The following is an 18121-nucleotide window of genomic DNA, read 5'->3' as shown; positions in this document are numbered from 1 at the left end:
CTCAAATCTGCTTCATATTTACCCTAGAATCTGCTTGTATAGTATAAAAATTGCTTCTTTATTTATTAAATACTAGCTGACCTGGCAGACTTCGTAGTGCCTCAATCGATAAATAAAAGACCTAAACTTTTGTATAAAATAAACATAAAACAAACAATAGGAATACGTCCATTATTTTTATTTAATTCCGAGCATTTTTATATTTATTTACCTTTTAAGCCTTCTCTGGATTTCCGCAAATAATTCAAGACCAAAATTAGCCAAATCGGTCCAGCCGTTCTCGAGTTTTAGCGAGACTAACGAACAACAATTCATTTTTATATATTTAAGTATATAGATAGATTTTATATTCATTCAAACAATCCCGTAATCAATATTAGATCCATCTCATTGAAACTTGATGTATAAATCGTAGACTTGATGCGTATCCATTCTATCCGATAATTTGCAAGCGAAGTAAATTGTCCCTTCGTAATAAGGTGACACTCTACGAAACTTGCATACTTACGCTCAGTCATGATCTATGCAAGTGTAATGTTCGCTCACGTGGCCCGCACTAATTTGAAACCTCTTCAAGTCATTCAATCCCGTTTTCGCAATATAGCCACTGGAGCACCGTGGTTCTTGAGGAACGTGGATCTCCACGACGATCTGGAGCTTGACTCCTTGTACTTGACGTGACTGTAAGTATTTTCAGTCGGCATCAGGGTGCCACTTTGAGAAGGCGGCATGACACGAAAACCCTCTTGTCGTGGCCGTCGGTAACTATATACTCGATCCTGCGAACCGAATGGTAAACCATCGACATCGCCCTAAACACGGCATTTCGGATCTTCCCGATCCACTAACGGTGCTTTTAGGTACCTCAAGCACCGGTCACCATTCTTGTCGAACCCGTCGCTTGTGAAGAAGGGTTCGGCGAGTAAACAAACCCATATAGACACAGCCCACTGAGTTTCTCGCCTGATCACCTCAGTGGGTCGCGTTTCCGATCTGGTGGTAGATTCTGCGAAGCACTGCTCTTGCTAGGGTTAGCGTCAATGACGTCCTCAGTTTCTCTTACTGGTGGTAGGACCTCTTGTGAGTCCGCGCGGGTGGGTACCACCACTCTGTCTATTTCTGCCGTGAAGCAGTAATGCGTTTGGGTTTGAAGGGTGGGGTAGCCGTTGTAAATATACTTGAGACCTTAGAACTTATTCTCAAGGTGGGTGGCGCATTTACGTTGTGGATGTCTATGGGCTCCAGTAATCACTTAACACCAGGTAGGTTGTGAGCTCGTCCACCCATCTAAGCAATAAAAAAAAGAGCCCCCTGACATCACCTACATACGGGCTCGGTTACGCTGGCTAGCCTCTCAAGACAATCAGCTTAGGTAGGGAAAAAAACGTATCGAGTGACCTAGTTTACTCAACGTATTTTACAATTGCAAATGCCTTTTGCAATGCCAAATGCAATTTTATTTAACCAAATAATATAAAATCGACATTTAAAGTATTGCAAATTCTGGTATATTTTCAAAATTCAGGCAGTAAACTTAATTAGCTAATTGTTACTCCAGTGCAGAGGAGTTCACACCTGCCGGCTGGCTTCGAGCAGGGTACTATATTCGCTATATTCTAATTATTAAGTACTATATTCTAATTATAATATTCTCTTCGAACTTCGCGATACGAGGGCTGCACTAAAAGTATCGGGAATGGAATATTTCCACTGTTCCTGTCATATTAAAATCTTTTTAATTGAAAACTCCTTGGTTTTAAAAATCGAATACCATTTATTTTTTTGAAAAAAGATTCTCGGTCTTGTCACGAGGTTTTGTCAAACTTGTTTAGTCGTTGAGAAAATGGAATTGACTCGAGAAAATTCAAGAGCGATGATTTATTATGACTTTCGAAGTGGTTTAACACAAAAACAGTGTGTTGACCGGATGATTTCTGCATTTGGTGATTAAGCCCCATCCAAAACCACAATTTATCGCTGGTTTGCTGAGTTTCAACGTGGACGTGTCAAGCTCAGTGATGATCCCCGTCAAGGTCGTCCAAAAACTGCAGTCACCCAAGAAAACGTTGATGCTGTGCGTAAGCTGATTGAGGAAGATCGACATGTGACATACCGCGAAATTCAGGCAACTTTAGAAATTGGCATGAGTCAAATACAAATAATCTTGCATGAACAATTAGGTGTAAAAAAGTTATTTTCCCGATGGATACCGCATTCGCTCTGTGAAGAGCAAAAAGCGACTCGCGTAACTTGGTGCGTCAGAACTCTCGAAAGATTCCACGCAGGATCCTCAAATGCTGTATACAACATTGTATCAGGTGACGAATCCTGGATATACGCGTACGAACCCGAAACAAAAAACCAGTCACGAGTTTGGGTGTTCGAAAATGAGTTAAAGCCAACAAAAATTGTTCGTTCACGGAGTGTTGCAAAAAAAATGGTGGCCACGTTTATCTCCAAAACCGGCCATGTTACGACTATTCCTCTTGAGGGACAAAGAACGGTTAATGCAGAATGGTATGCTAGCATTTGTTTGCCACAGGTCGTTTCTGAACTCCGTAAAGAGAACTGCAACCGCCGCATCATCCTCCATCACGACAATGCGAGTTCTCACACCGCGCACAGAACAAAAGAGTTTTTAGAGCAAAAAAACATAGAATTATTAGACCATCCGCCGTACAGCCCCGACCTAAGCCCTAATGATTTCTATACTTTCCCTAAAATAGATAATAGAATAAATTGCGTGGACAGAGATTTTCATCACCTGAAGAAGCTGTTGACGCCTACAAAACGGCCATTTTGGAGACCCCAACTTCCGAATGGAATGGTTGCTTCAATGATTGGTTCCATCGTATGGAAAATGTGTCAAATTTCGCGAACAATACTTCGAAAAGCAATAAATACATTGTTAAATTAATAGTAATGTTGTGTCACATGGTTAATTCCCGAAATTTTCAGTGCCGCCTAGGTATGTAGACATAATCAATACTATATTTTTTTATGGTTTAATACCGCATTTTCTGTTCTGTAATTTTCCTTCTCGGCGTTTCCAATATTTTATATTTTTTAAACTACCCATTTGGACGCTAAAAAGAAATCATAAAAACTTTATTTCTGAGCTTTCAGATAACATCACACATTCTGCGACTTATTAAGATGATACTTCGTTGACAGTTTCTACTGAGTCTGCGTTTAGGACAAGCTCACACTAAAGTAATAAGCCCTGTGCTATTAATAATTTTATAGGCTTTTTTTCTCTCTTTATAGATTCGTGTGTGGGAAATAGACACAGAAAAACAAGCATTTATGTAGAATTATGACAGTGCACATCAGAAAAAGTACTGTAGAGGAAATACTACATCATAGATGTTATTACAAGATTTAGAAGGATAAACATTTTATATTGTAAACTAAACCCTACTTTTTTTAGAAAATTTTAAATTAATTCCGGATGATCGTACTTATATCTCAAAGATTACATACAGCACTATCGAAATACGATTTTTAATGAGCTCCACACTCGCTCAAAAGCTGGGAATATCGAATTATATTTATTGATGCACTTGACGTGATATTAACTTTCAGGGTTTTGTTTGGATTACATCGTAAGCTACATAAATAACGATTTAGAATATTGACAGTTATCTCATATAGAACGGTGCAGTTGTGAGATTTATATTATTTATACTTTTAACCAACTTAAAAAAAAAATATTTAATTTTAATTTTGAAAAAATATGTACTTTTTTTCTTTAAAAGGTTTTTTATCTCGAGGTGATCCCATTGTTGTGTTTGAATGATTAATCGAAGTTTCTCTCAAAATCAGTTTTCAATGAAAATGAATAATTATAAGTTTCCAATCAAGATCTGAATACCCCTTGACGGTCCATTATATTGATATTGCTATCTGACTTCTTAATTACCCTTAGTATTTCATAGTAGGTAATTTCGTCACATTCACTTAGCAACCTCCAATGATATATTTCTGTGATGGAAGAGTCCATGGACATCAAACTTGACGACGAGTGTCGTCTTTCTTACTTATCCAAAAATCGACTCCATTAAACGCCAATTTAAAAGTTAATTTAAAAATTTAAAACCTTGGCTTTGAGAAGCCAAAGGTCATAGTTTTGACGCGGTCTGTAGCTCTTGTTTCGTTGGTCGTGCAACCTTAACTGAAGGGCAGACCCTCGTTACTTGCCTTGTTACGGTAATAAGACACTTGGAGCATTGTTTTAGGGTCCATTCTGCTGAATAATAGACGATTTTTAATGGCTTTGACTAATGGAAAAATTGGTAGAAAATTGTTTTGTAATTTATCTAATACTGTCGTTTCTAGGAATTTTGTTCAACGAAAAATAAATTGGGAAACTACCACCAACTCGAGTCTCGAGGTGGGCGGTAGCTTTTGCGTGATGATGTCTATGGGCCCCAAAAACAAAAATTCGTTATAAAAAAATGTCCCAATCATTTTTTTTATTGCCGAATAGGCAGACGAGCATACGGCCCACCTGATGGTGAGTGGTTACCCTCGCCCATGGACGTCAGCAATGCCAGAGGCAGAGCCAAGCCGCTGCCTACCAATTATTACTCTCCACAAGCCTCGTTTGAAGAAGGACATATCATAGCGCTCGGAAACACCGATTATTTAGAGAAAAATATTATTTAGAGAAAAAGAAGAGGCTAATGAATTTAAAAGTTAGCTGTGAAAGTAGGCAGCTTATCATTGCCGCTAGCTGATGTAGATGATGTTAAGTGGTTACTGGAGCCCATAGACATCTACAACGTAAAATGCGCCACCCACCTTGAGATACAAAGTCTAAGGTATCAATCAGTATAGTTACAACGGCTGCCCCACCCTTCAAACCGAAACGCATTACTACTTCACGGCAGAAATAGGCAGAGTTGTGGTACCCACCTGCGCGGACTCACAAGAGGTCCTACCACTTGTCAAGTCTCTTTGTTTATGTCCAGTCCTTGTAGGTTGTATGTCCTGTCAAAGAGGTTGCATGCCACCAAACCTTGCCATAAGACCAGATATAATATTACCAGTTTATCCAATTCGAAAATGGAATAGAATTCCTAAGTAATTGTCCAGAAAACCTGAATATGTGAAACCTCTGAATTTGAATAAAACAAAACCTAATTTTGTTAAGCCTCTAGTCCGTCTGAGTCCGTCCCGTTGTTCCGACCAGAACAGACCTTTCATAGGGATTGCACGGGATAAAATATTAATCCTTATAAAAGAAAAGCTTAACCCGAGCCAGAGGTCTAATAAAACATGACCTTTTTTAACTGAACCCTTTAATGGAAGGCCGGGTGGTTCGGAAAAAATATATATAAAAAAAATCATAAAATCGAAACTCGGAAAATCATCTTTGAACCCGAGACGGCTAAATCTTTATTTATATTAATTCATAATATGCAATATTGATTTGAAAAAAAAAAACCTTTTTATTTATGACTCTGCTTACTCAGGGTACTATGTAGTAGATCAGCCTTTCTCAAAGTGGGCGATAACGCCCCCTTGTGGGCGCTGCAGTCTTAAAGGGGGGCGATAACAGAACCACAAAGAAGAGGGCGTTGTATAGAGGCTTGGGAGGCGATTTCATCTAGGAGGACTCTTTGACAGCGACTGAGCTCTCTGAAAAAATGGGGGCGCTAAAAAATAATTTGTTCTCAAAGTGGGCAGTAGACAAAGTAAGTTTGGGAGCCCCTGTAGTAGATAGTCAATTAGGATTTCACAATCCTCCAGGTGTTAAATAATCATTGATGTGTATCGAGATCATAACGTAAGCATCGCTACCCACCTTGAAATATGAGGTTGAACTGTGTCGGAAGTGGTGCCATTTCTACATTATGTTTTTTATTTTTTATTGGTTAGATGGGTGGACGAGCTCACAGCCCACCTGGTGTTAAGTGGTTACTGGAGCCCATAGACATCTACGACGTAAATGCGCCACCCACCTTGAGACATAAGTTCTAAGGTCTCAGGTATAGTTACAACGGCTGCCCCACCCTTCAAACCGAAACGCAGAAATAGGCAGGGTGGAAATAGGTAGCAGGTACCCGCGAGGACTCTCAAGAGGTCCTACCACCAGTATAACATTTATACTGGTGGTAGGACCTACCATATAGGTATGTTATTATTTCATCGCGATATTCACTAATCAATAAAAACAAATTTAGCCCTATATAATATCTATATATTAATACGTGAAGCAAAAACTTCGAACCCCTTTTTACCAAAATTGCGCGGACGGAGAAGTAGGTATGAAATTTCCTACACTTACAGAGTATATAGAGAAGGATTGCAGAATGCTAATTTTTTTTTTAATTGTGCCTAAAAATACTTTAAATCAATAAAAAAAACATTACATACACGCTACTATGTATTTGACAAAACACATATACCTACTGTTTATTTATTGTCAAACATTTGTTATTGCTTAAAGTCTGTGGTCAAATTGAGAATAGATTAATATTGTTTCTCTTAAATGCAGTCTTGGCGAAATCTGTGATTATAGAAGTATAATAATGTGCAAACTTATAATTCCAATTAATCATAGTCTAATTTCGACTACTGCGGGACCACTAGTAAATTGAAAATCGGCTTTGCTTGGTACGAAAACTCGGCGTTCGGCCATTGACTGGCGTCTAATTACCCTCATTATCCCCAGTGACCAACATATTATGTTTACCTAAAACTTTGTAATGTGTAGCGTTGGGACTGTTTCTGAATACGGCGAAAAATGAAGTTCGTGAATCTAAAAATGCCAGCACGATTACAATAAGGCTCAGATTAGAATACAAAAAAGTTTTTAACAGGTTGTTAAATTGAGGTCGTTTTAGCACTCGATATATCGGTCAATTTGATTAGAAATTGACTGTTTTCGGCAATAATTCATGTTGACATTTCGAGACCGAATACGTAATGAAGTCATTCGGGCAAAAACCAAGGTGATCGATATAGCTCGCAGAGTTAGTAAGCTGAAGTGGCAGTGGGCTAATCACATATGTCGCAGAACCGATAACCGTTGACCCCAGCGTGTTCTGGAGAGGAGACCGCGAAACGGCAAACGTAGTGTAGGACGCCCCCTGCTAGATGGAGCGACGACCTGCGCAAGGCAGCTGGAAATGACTGGATGCGTAGAACCGAAGATCGGGTTCAGTGGTGAGCTTTGGGAGAGGCCTATGTCCAGCAGTGGACTGCCGCAGGCTGATGATGATGATACCTTCGCACTGACAATCAGTGGGGCACAAAAGTAGTGGAGTGGAGACCTCGTACTGGACGTCGTAACATGAGCAGACAGGTGGAACGATGACCTGGTCAAAATGGTTGGTAGTGACTGGATCAGAAAGGCAAGAGACCGAAGAGAATCGGGTGCATTCGAAGAGACCTACACTCAGCATTGGGTGGACACGGGTTGAAGAAAAGATCTACATTTTTGTTAAAATGCGTTTTAAATTTCTAAAAACAATAAATACTACGCCGACTTAACCTAATAGGTGCATGGCTCTAATAAAGAATTAAAAAAAAAACAATAAACTACGTATCGTTGATAAGTCGTAAAAAGAAATTGAAAAAAGAAAATCACCTTCAGAATCTTAACACTGAATATCCACAGGGGTGTAAGCTCGGGTGAAATGTAAATAATATCTCGTACGGCGACCCGCCCCTTACTTAATTATATCGAAACATTATACAAATCCATTGTACACACCTGACTCCGATAGTCTGTTCGCGGAAATCAATTTCGTGATGTGACCTAACCGCAAGAGACATTTATACTACAAATTAAAAATACCTTCGCTGCTAAAACGCTGGACTTACAAAAAAAAACCTACTTTTTTATGGCCTAGATGAATGGATGAGCTCACAGCCCATCTGGTGTTAAGTGGGTTTCTTACTGGTGGTAGGACCTCTTGTGAGTCCGCGCAGGTGGGTACCACCACCCTGCCTATTTCTGCCGTGAAGCAGTAATGCGTGAAGGGTGGGGCAGCCGTTGTAACTATACTTGAGACCTTAGAACTTGTATCTCAAGGTGGGTGGCGCATTTACGCTGTGAATATCTATGGGCTCCAGTAACCACTTAACACCAGGTGGGCTGTGAGCTCATTCACTCATCTAAGCAATAAAAAAAAGTAATTACTGGAGCCCATAGACATCTTCAATATAAATAAATTATAAGGTCTCAGAATAATTTCAACGGCTGCCCTACCCTTCAAACTGAAATGCATTACTGCTTTACGGCAGAAATAGACAGGGTGGTGGTACCTACCCGTGCGGATCCACAAGGCGTCCTACCACCAGTAATTACGCAAATTATAATTTTGTTGGTTTGATTTTATTACACGATGTTATTCACCGTGGAAGTCAATCGTGAACATTTGTTGAGTACGTATTTCATTAGAAAAATTTGTACCCGCCTGCGGGATTCGAACCCCGTTGCATCGCTACATACGAATGCACCGGACGTCTTATCCTTTAGGCCACGATGACTTCAAAACTATAATTATTTATGTATTTATAATGTATTATTTATTTATTGAATAGATTGAATAGACAAGCTCACAGCCCTCTGGGTGATAAATAGTTACCGGTCCCAATTATTATTAATATCAAAAACGTAACTGCCGCCACCCAACTTGAGGTATGAACTCTAAAACCTTATTTTTACAGTACAACTGCTTTAAAAACACATCACTGTTGTCGGTAGAAATAGGCAAGACGGTGGTAACTACCCGAGCGGACTCAGAAGAAGTCCAAATTCAAATTCAAATTCAAAATCATTTATTTCAACTTGGATGTCATCAAAAACACACTTGTTGAATGTCAAAATGTAAAAGAAAATGTTAACTCTACCACCGGTTCCAAAAAAGCCACAGTCCTGAGAAGAACCGGCGAAACAAAAACAGCGGGCTTTTTTTTTTTTTGTATTTTCTCAACTATTTTCTTCTTTTTTTTTTAAACAAGAAAACATATTTACAGTATACAAAAAAACAAGTCAAAAAAATACAATTCAAATAAATATCCTCCTACCTACACCTAGTAACCTAGTCCTACACCAGTAAACAATCACTTTATTTTATACATATTTTAGTAGGTGTTATAAATTCTTACGTAGAACTAACAAAAGGATGCGTAACAAATGAAGTAACATTATCATAAACGAGTGAGATTTTTCGGATGTCAAATAAGGCAGACCGTCCATCAGGCTCGATAGAACCTAATGCTTGGTTGATTTGATAGCAAATTCATTAAGCATCCGAATCGAAGTAAATTAGCGGTCTCTTTTTTTTATTGCTTAGATGGGTGAACGAGCTCACAGCCCACCTGGTGTTAAGTGGTTACTGGAGCCCATAGACATCTATAACGTAAATGCGCCACCCACCTTGAGATATAAGTTCTAACATCACAGTATAGTTACAACGGCTGCCCCGCCCCTCAAACCGAAACGCATTACTGCTTCACGGCAGAAATAGGCAGGGTGGTGGTACCTACCCGTGCGGACTCACAAGAAGTCCTACCACCAGTAATTACGCAAATCATAATTTTGCGGGTTTGATTTTTATTACACGATTTTATTCCTTCACCGTGGAAGTCAATCGTGAACAGTTGTTAAGTACGTATTTCATTAGAAAAATTGGTACCCGCCTGAGATTCGAACACTGGTGCATCGCTCAACACGAATGCACCGGACGTCTTATCATTTAGGCCACGACGACTATTACATACATATCTATTATATAGAACAGTAAACATTTAACCACAGATCCCTGAATCGCGCTAAGTACATTTTTCAGATAAGTTTACATATATCCAAGTTCCGAACAATAAGATCCCTACTATCGGTCTACCGACTAACTTAGCTCGCTCGTTAGAAGATCTTTCTTTTATCGTTTCCTCCAAAAACTATTTCTATAGTTATTAGTATGGGTAGGTATTACAATCCTGCGCATTCCTGTCGCGAAACGACGTACCTACTACAAATTCGACTCTAAACGTCAATCAACAAAAAAAAAAACTTATTAATTGTCTAATTACTGCCACCACAATCACTATAGTTGTCAGAAATACGCCGCATCACTCTACTAATGAGCTCTGACATTTTCGTGTTCGAGACCATTACTAACACTTAATCGATATCGTATTCGTCATTAAGTATCATACATAAATATAGTGTATTGTATGCTAATTACTGTGGTAGCATTTACGATTTCATTAAAAAGAAACGCTTTTGAGTTCCAACGAGAAAGCCTTTCATTAAGATATCGACGCTTGAAAGGCAAACGTGACTAAGCGACAATGCGTGAACTTTACAGTAGACTAATTTAAAGTTGAAATACCTGAAAAAAATACTATTTTAACGAATCTAACTGTAGGATTGAAATTATTTTAATAGACCTAGAAATATATCTTTTTTGCGCATCGAATATGGTTATTGCCTATCGTTTATGTATAAAGCAGTTATTGTCGCTTAGTAATGTTTGCCTTTCAAGCGTCGATATGTTTCTGATCGTCGTATAGTACTTGTTTTTAACTCTCCAAACTCAACGATTTCGTATCTAATAAGATATTTATAGAATGAAGCACTCCGAAATATTCAATAAAATATATTGGGACTTGATTTTTCAAACTCACATTTTAATTTGGTTTGTTCCATTCTTTTGTTCACAAGTGTACGCCAGATTTCATGTTCAGTACTTATTCATTACTAGCTTCCCGCCCACAGTCCGCCCACGTGGTCAATACTTTATATCGCGTGGGCGTATCCGTGCTCGGTAGTAGGATGAATGGTAGCCAATATTCTTTCATAGATATCAAACTATTTCCATACCAAATTTCTTCAAAATCGATCAATTTCTGTCCATTGACTGTCTCGTATGTCTGATCGCCAGTTACTCTGACTGTACCAGCGGGTCTGAATATGATGTTTCCGTTAAAATCGAAATCTTAACGAAGGGTTTTTTTTATTATTAATCTGTTGCCAGATTTCAGAAAAGATAATAAGAAATACGTCAATACCATCGACCCACTTAGTGATTTTCAATAATCAGAACCCAAAGCGTCAGTAATCGTCGCGAATTATTAGTATGACCGCAGAAAATATTGTCGGCCACAACTCGTAAAGTAAATAATGCACATTGACAGATGCAAATAGCATTTCGTGCCAATCAACTCATCAACTTCATTACAGAATGTGGACCGAATTATATTCAATCTGTTAATTTTTTAGGGTTTGAATACACTTAACCTATTAGTAACTACTATAAATACTAATCAGTCCCTTTCAATTTTAATTTTAATAAGCTAATTTAATGTCCCTATTTAACTAGTCCCTATCTAACTCTACGTTAATCTGGTGGGCCAAACTAATCCACTGAATTACTCGGCGGATCTTCTCAAAGGGTCTCGATTCCGTTTTGGTAGTACATTTAAGCAAAGTTCTTTCTAGGGCTCATGTTAGTAAATCTCTCAAGTTGAACCTGTGAGCTCACCTACTTGTCCAAGTCTTGCTTCAAGAGCCCCTTAGGTTATCAGTAAATAGTTAGAGGGAATAAGAGGCGCGACTAACATTTCAAATGTTGTTTTAAAATTTATGAAAAATAAACACTTTTAAAAAATATAGCATCCAAGTTCCACTGTCTATCTTACTCGTTCGTACACCAATAATTATATGAAATTATTGAATATTGAATGAAATACAATGTGTCATATTTGCTGCCTCAGGTCAAAATGGATAGATGCGAAACAGATTATGTAAAAGACGGAGACAGCAAAACAGCTGAGGCATAATATGTCATTGAAGCATAATCAGATAGCCAATAAAATTAGGGTGTTCTATGAACATAATCCAATTATACAGGTTGGTAAGTTAATTTTGAAAATGAACAAAGCTTTAGTGTACGGTGATCCTAAAGTGGCATTGGTTATCAATCGCCCATCTGACAACATCGCCAATAATGATCACAGGATTATTCGACATCACTTAAGTGGATTACATTTGAAAGGGCCAATCTATGCCACGATTATATTGTACAGCTTCTGATCTATCTATCTATCTATTTAATACAGCATTGATTATTCCTCTTCGAATCTAATCAGGTTTATTTTTTTGTGGAGCTTATTCAATTTCGTTATCGTGAAACGAATCACAATAGTATGTATCGCATCTTATATATTTACACGAATTTCGATTACTTTACCGAATTCAAAGCCAGAGGTCATGCCATAACAGATACACTAGGCTTATTTATCGTTCAGTTTAAATTATCTCTCCTACCAGCAGTAGTGTTATTAGTGTTATGAATGTGGAAGGATATAGAGGAAGAGATAGACCTAAGAAGAAATAGATAGATTGTTTGAAAGACGATATGTGTAAGAGGGGAGTGAGCGAAGAAATGGTATGTGATAGAGGAATATGGAGGGGGAAAATATGGTACGCCGACCCCAGGTGACTGGGAGAAGGGCAGGATAATGATGATGATGACCAGCAGTAGTGTTATCCGCATTTTTATTGTCAGCTTGCTTGTTCACTTGCAAAATACCCTAATTGCATGAAAAAAAGGCATTGCACTCTGAACCCACCGACTATCCCAATTTATGACTCGCTTAATTAAATTCCTAAAACACGATTATGAAGATGAACTGTGAATGTCTTCAAGATTCAATTACTTTTCGTGAAACACTCTCTGTCTCTTGAAATTTTACTGAAACACCTTTTTTTTATTGCTTACATGGAAGGACGAGCTCACAGCCTGATGTTAAGTGGTTACTGGAGCCCATAGACATCTACAACGTAAATGCGCCACCCACCTCGAGATATAAGTTCTAAGGTCTCAGTATAGTTACAACGGCTATCCCATCCTTCGAACCGAAACGCATTACTGCTTCACGGCGGAAATAGGCGGGGTGGTGGTACCTACCCGTGCGGACTCCCAAGAGGTCCTACCACCAGTGAGACCACCTGGTCCTACCACCTTTTAGAACTTTTAAAATAAGATAATTATGGCTGTTAACAACGAATACATTATATAATGATCCGATGCCAATGATCCAAATAAACATATTCGTATACTGAATACCTACAAATTCAAAACGCACTACCAAAATTATTTATGATAATTTCATTTCAGTCAAAACGTAGGTTAGCCATTGCCTAAATTGCAAATTAATGTTGAAATAGAACATCTGTTATGGAAATTGTTTCGAAGTTAATGTTATTAACTATAATTAGATTGTTGAGCTATTTCTGACTACAAAAATCACTGAGAACAAATTAAATAGTCCGCCATATTTTACCGAGCTTGTGTTTGAGTTTTAATTCAACACTTGTATTTTGATATTTAGAATTTATTAGTTACCGGACACCTCAATCCTGAGAATCTTTTGCGTTATTTTCTAATTACTTTTTCTCCGTGTCGCGATCCATCACATAGCTCCACCTCTAAAGATTGTCTTGATTATTTCAACATCTATAATTTTAGAGCAATTGTTAAAAGCGATCTTCATGGGCAAGATAGTTACCAATATTTAGAGGGGAATGAAATGGCACCGAAATATCAGAAAAGGGACTGGCAATAAGTTTGGAAAATAGCTGTTCAAGGTTGAACAAGAATCGGCTTGAACATTTGAATGCTGACTTTTAGTAATGGCAAGCAAAGAGAATATTTTCAATTAAAAAAAATAAGGATACACGTAGACTTTCCTTATCAATAATCGACACAAATTGTTCGAAAAAATAGGGCTGTTTATCTAATTATAATCTAAAGCTCACTTTAGGACCGAGAGGACATGGTTTTTGCAAGGTTTGAATGTTATGCTACATCTTTTTACGAGTTTCCGATAGCTTGCACGGTCTAGTATAAATACTATGCGCCATACGCGGAGAACATTTCGAAGAGTTACGGCTGGATAATATTAGGTTTATTGTTCAGTTGAACATCCTTGGATGATGGATGAGGTAGTTTCATGGACTCTAATCTGTTTTATTTTTTATTTTTTCTCGTATACCCTACAATCCAGAGAATTGGCTTAATAGCGACTATTGACTGCAGGGTATGAAAAATCGTTGAACAGAGTCTAGACTTTAACTTCAAATCGGCATACAAATTATTACTTTGATCGGATTTATACTAGAAAATTATATATTATCTTTGAATTCACTCGAACTGATCGAATTACCGTTGTTCCAATGTTATTCTAACGTCGACCTTTTAATACAAATTTCATTGGTCCAATATTTAATTAACAGCAGACAGACTTTAGCAATTTAAAACACGTACATTGTATAATAAATAAGTAAGTCGCGTATTTGTGGTAATACGATTATGCTGGTATTATATAAAGATAAAAATATATTAACCAGATCAATTTACCATGAACCTCTTTACGTCCTCTATAAAGGTTTTAGTTGAGTGATCGGATGGGACCCGATAGAGGCTTTGTGTCAACAGATTTCCTATAAGGCTACATTACGTTAATGTATTTAGATATTTCATTTTGTTGAGGTACATTACTTTCGACTGCTAATCTGATCTTACAGGGTCAACTTTTATTACTGTTATTGTTGGGCAAAAGAGCACATCACGGTTTTGTTTCATTCAGTTGGGCCGAAAATCAGGATGAAAGGCGATTGCATGCAGCAGAGATGCGAATATTGCGATGGATGTGTGGACTAACGAGAATGGATAGAATACGGAATGAATATGTTAGAGGAAGCCTGAAAGCGACACCTGTGACAGAGAAGCACACGCTTAGGATGGTATGGATATGTGATGAGACGAAATGAAAATGTGGTTGGTAAGATAGTTTTAACTATGAATGTGGAAGGATATAAAGGAAGAGGTAGACCTAAGAAGAAATGGATGGATTGCGTGAAAGACGATATTTGTAACAAATGGTATATGATAGAGGAGTATGGAAGGAGAAAATATGTTGCGCCGACCCCAGTTGACTGAAAGGAGCAGGAGAAGGGCAGGAGAATGATGATGAGTTGGGTGGAAAATCACACGGCACTCTTAATGTGACGCGCAATCATCGACGCCCTAAAACGTGAATCAACTTTGAGATATATGAGGTCAAAACATCAGTAGGATATTTTTGGATAAGTAGGACTTTCGAACTCGTATGTTTTAATGACTCGCAACAAAAATAGGCAAGATATTTGTTTGTTCATTCGTACGTGTCACTCGCTGACGTTCACTATGCATTTCAAGTCATAATATTTGTCATACTATCATGCTACTATTTAGCTCTGGAACGAACTGCACGCTAATGTCTGAGCGTTATGATAATTTTTCTTAAAACTAGATTTGAAGAGAGTATTCGCCGTTAGATTCTTGTAAAAAAATCAAACCAGGAAAAATAATTAACGTAATTACTGCTTGTAGTGCACAAGCAGATCGTGCGTTACAAATGGATATGAATAGGCCATACTCTCAAAAGAGAGCTTATATACTCGTACATCCCGATGCAAGCCTTGGAATGGACATCCCAGAGCAATTGGAAATTAGGCTGTCCTAAGCAGCCCTAATGGCGCACTATGGAAGCGGAGATGAAGACAATCTGACTAACCTGGCCCAAAGTAAAGCTCGTTTTGGTTTGATTGATGGGACAGTCGTATTGTAAAATGAAGACTTAAAAATCATGTCTCATGCCGTGATCTCGTCCACCCTCGTAAGCATTAAAAGCGAGGTAGCGGTTGTACCCCTCACAGTCCCGATGTCTATGAACGACAGTAAGCATAGACATTAAGTGGGCCGATAGCACATCTGTCTATTAAGTAGACAATACCGGAATATTGATTAGGTAAGTTTTATTGTCTGGATTGAACTATTATTTACAGTGCCAGTCGACCTTGAACTTTGAAAATGGACTGAAAGGCTTCAGTGATTCGACAAACAAACGCATTTTTTTTTTGAGAATCCACATTTTTTCGAAACACGCAAATCAATTCGCTGCCAATACCCTCAGTCCTAATGAAAAACCTGGCGTAATGCCCAGAGCTCTTGGCACGCCTAATCTTTGGTTAACCGCTCGATAACGCTTTATTCTATTTCGAAGGAGAATCCATTATTTTGCTTTTGTACATCTCCAAATGAATCGATATGAATATAATATCAATGGTCTATTAATAATCGATAAGTGGTAGTTTCAATGCTTAGTAATGTTTGTTTACTAGGTAAACACGAATTTCTGCGCGTTAAATGTGTATCGTGGTAGTGCGTATTGCATAAAATATGACAATAGTATTCTAAATTGCGAATATCTAATTTGTTGCCTGTGCAGAATGTGTCCAAAATATTTGATGAGCTTAAAGCGTATAATATATACCTTTCACCTACCAATATAAACGAAAGAAATTGTTTGTCGAAATATTAAATTTCAAGCACAAAAAAAATTATTCTGAATTTTTCATAATTACTCATAATAATACAAGAGATGAAATTAAATGGACAAATCCGATGAGTCCTTTTAATTTTTTTTTTTTTAAGCTCTCCACGTTTACTAGTCCCGTGCTAAGTTCATAAAGAACTTGTATTACAGGAACCAGATAACGGAAATAAATGTAAGATTTTTATTATACATATATTTAATATTTTAATATACATCTATAACCCTGGAAAATACATTTATATTTATCATACAAATATCTCCCCGTGGCGGGATTCGAACCCGCGACCCCCTTGTGTACTGACCATGTCACTTACCACTACACCAGACGGCCGTTATTGTCTGATGAATCTGATATGTCCTTTTAAATTGTCGATTCCTGGATTTTAGATAGAAGAACCTTATCTTAAGAAACATAACCTTATCGAAATTAATAAAACGAAAAGTACTCACTTTAATCTCATGCACAAAGGAATCCTTATTGTTTGTCAAGATTTTCTTAATTTATTCACACCGTAGAGAGATGTTGAGGATTCTGTAATAAATAAAACATGATACGTAAAAAAAAAACGCTTTATGACTTGAACAGTTCAGGTTTTTGCCTCTGAAGCCGTACATTTTGAAACTACAAAAGATTTTCCTCTAGCAAGTGAAAGCCTAGGACTAGCCTTAAAACTTAGGAGGAACTGAATGAAAAGTGTAGAAAGGACTGAAAATCCAACACGTGCAGTGCAATTGTTACGGTAATATAAAGTAGAAGATAATGTAATTTTTACACTAAGAAGTCCAATTATAACTCTCAAAGCCTAGACGAATATATTGAGCATCATAAGAGTACCATGTTTTCGTCCCAACTTAGCGATTCGGCCTTTCATTTTAATAAGAATAATAATGCTAATAATAACTGGGAACAATATACGCACGGTCATCTGGCCCTAATTTATGATTCCCTGTTAAGATTGGACGCTTACGATGGGCAGGACATGTGGTTCGAATGGAGAGTACCAGAATGCCGAGACAATTGCTCTATGGCAAACCAGAGGGCCGCAGAAGTCGTGGCACACCCAAACTCCGATGGTTGGATGGCGTGGAGCGCGACCTCAAAAATATCGGCGTCAAGAACTGGAAGGAGAAAGCCCTGAACAGTGCAGTCTGGAGAGACATACTGGACCAGGCTAAGGCCCACCCTGGGCTGTAAGGCCTAAGATGATGATGATGATGTGTTATGGGTACCAGAGATTGATACTTATATATTTTTTAATATGTACGTATGTAGATAATAAACACCCAGACAATCAGTAAACAAACTTGTCTATCACACTATGTTTTCCCGATGTGGGAATCGAACTCACGACCCTCGGCGCAACAGTTAGGGCCGCTAACTACTGCTCCACCGAGTCCGTCAGTCAGACATTCATTTTAATTCATCTAGGATTTTTTCTAATGAAATACGTTCTTAACAAAAGTTTACGATTGACTTCCACGGTAAAGGAATAACATTGTGTAATAAAAATCAAACCCGCAAAATTATAATTTGCGTAATTACGTGTTTACATCAAACTATGAACAGTCTTTAAGAATGTCAACACCAGTACTTATGACTATGTATTATGTCCTCCCTTTCCCGAAGTTAATTAACCGTGTAAGCCTAGAGGGCGACTTTCATCCTGCCCGATAGGAAGCCATATTTGAAGCCAAGAACATAACGATTTGTATATACAGT

At 37.9% G+C, this 18121-nt stretch overlaps 1 protein-coding gene across 1 annotated transcript in view; it reads right to left on the bottom strand.

The window, feature by feature from the left end:
* Oar1 (octopamine receptor) overlaps nt 1-18121 on the bottom strand; it is a 123172-nt gene that overhangs the window by 68911 nt on the left and 36140 nt on the right. Inside the window, exon 2 of the mRNA XM_012691210.4 lies at nt 16852-16933. The gene's annotated coding sequence lies outside the window, so the exon portion shown is untranslated. The remainder of the gene's footprint in view (nt 1-16851; nt 16934-18121) is intronic.

Source organism: Bombyx mori, chromosome 26 (assembly GCF_030269925.1).
Source record: "Bombyx mori chromosome 26, ASM3026992v2".
Lineage (NCBI taxonomy): Eukaryota > Metazoa > Arthropoda > Insecta > Lepidoptera > Bombycidae > Bombyx > Bombyx mori.
Note: the sequence above shows the minus strand (reverse complement) of the source record. Positions and strands in the feature narration are given on the sequence as shown.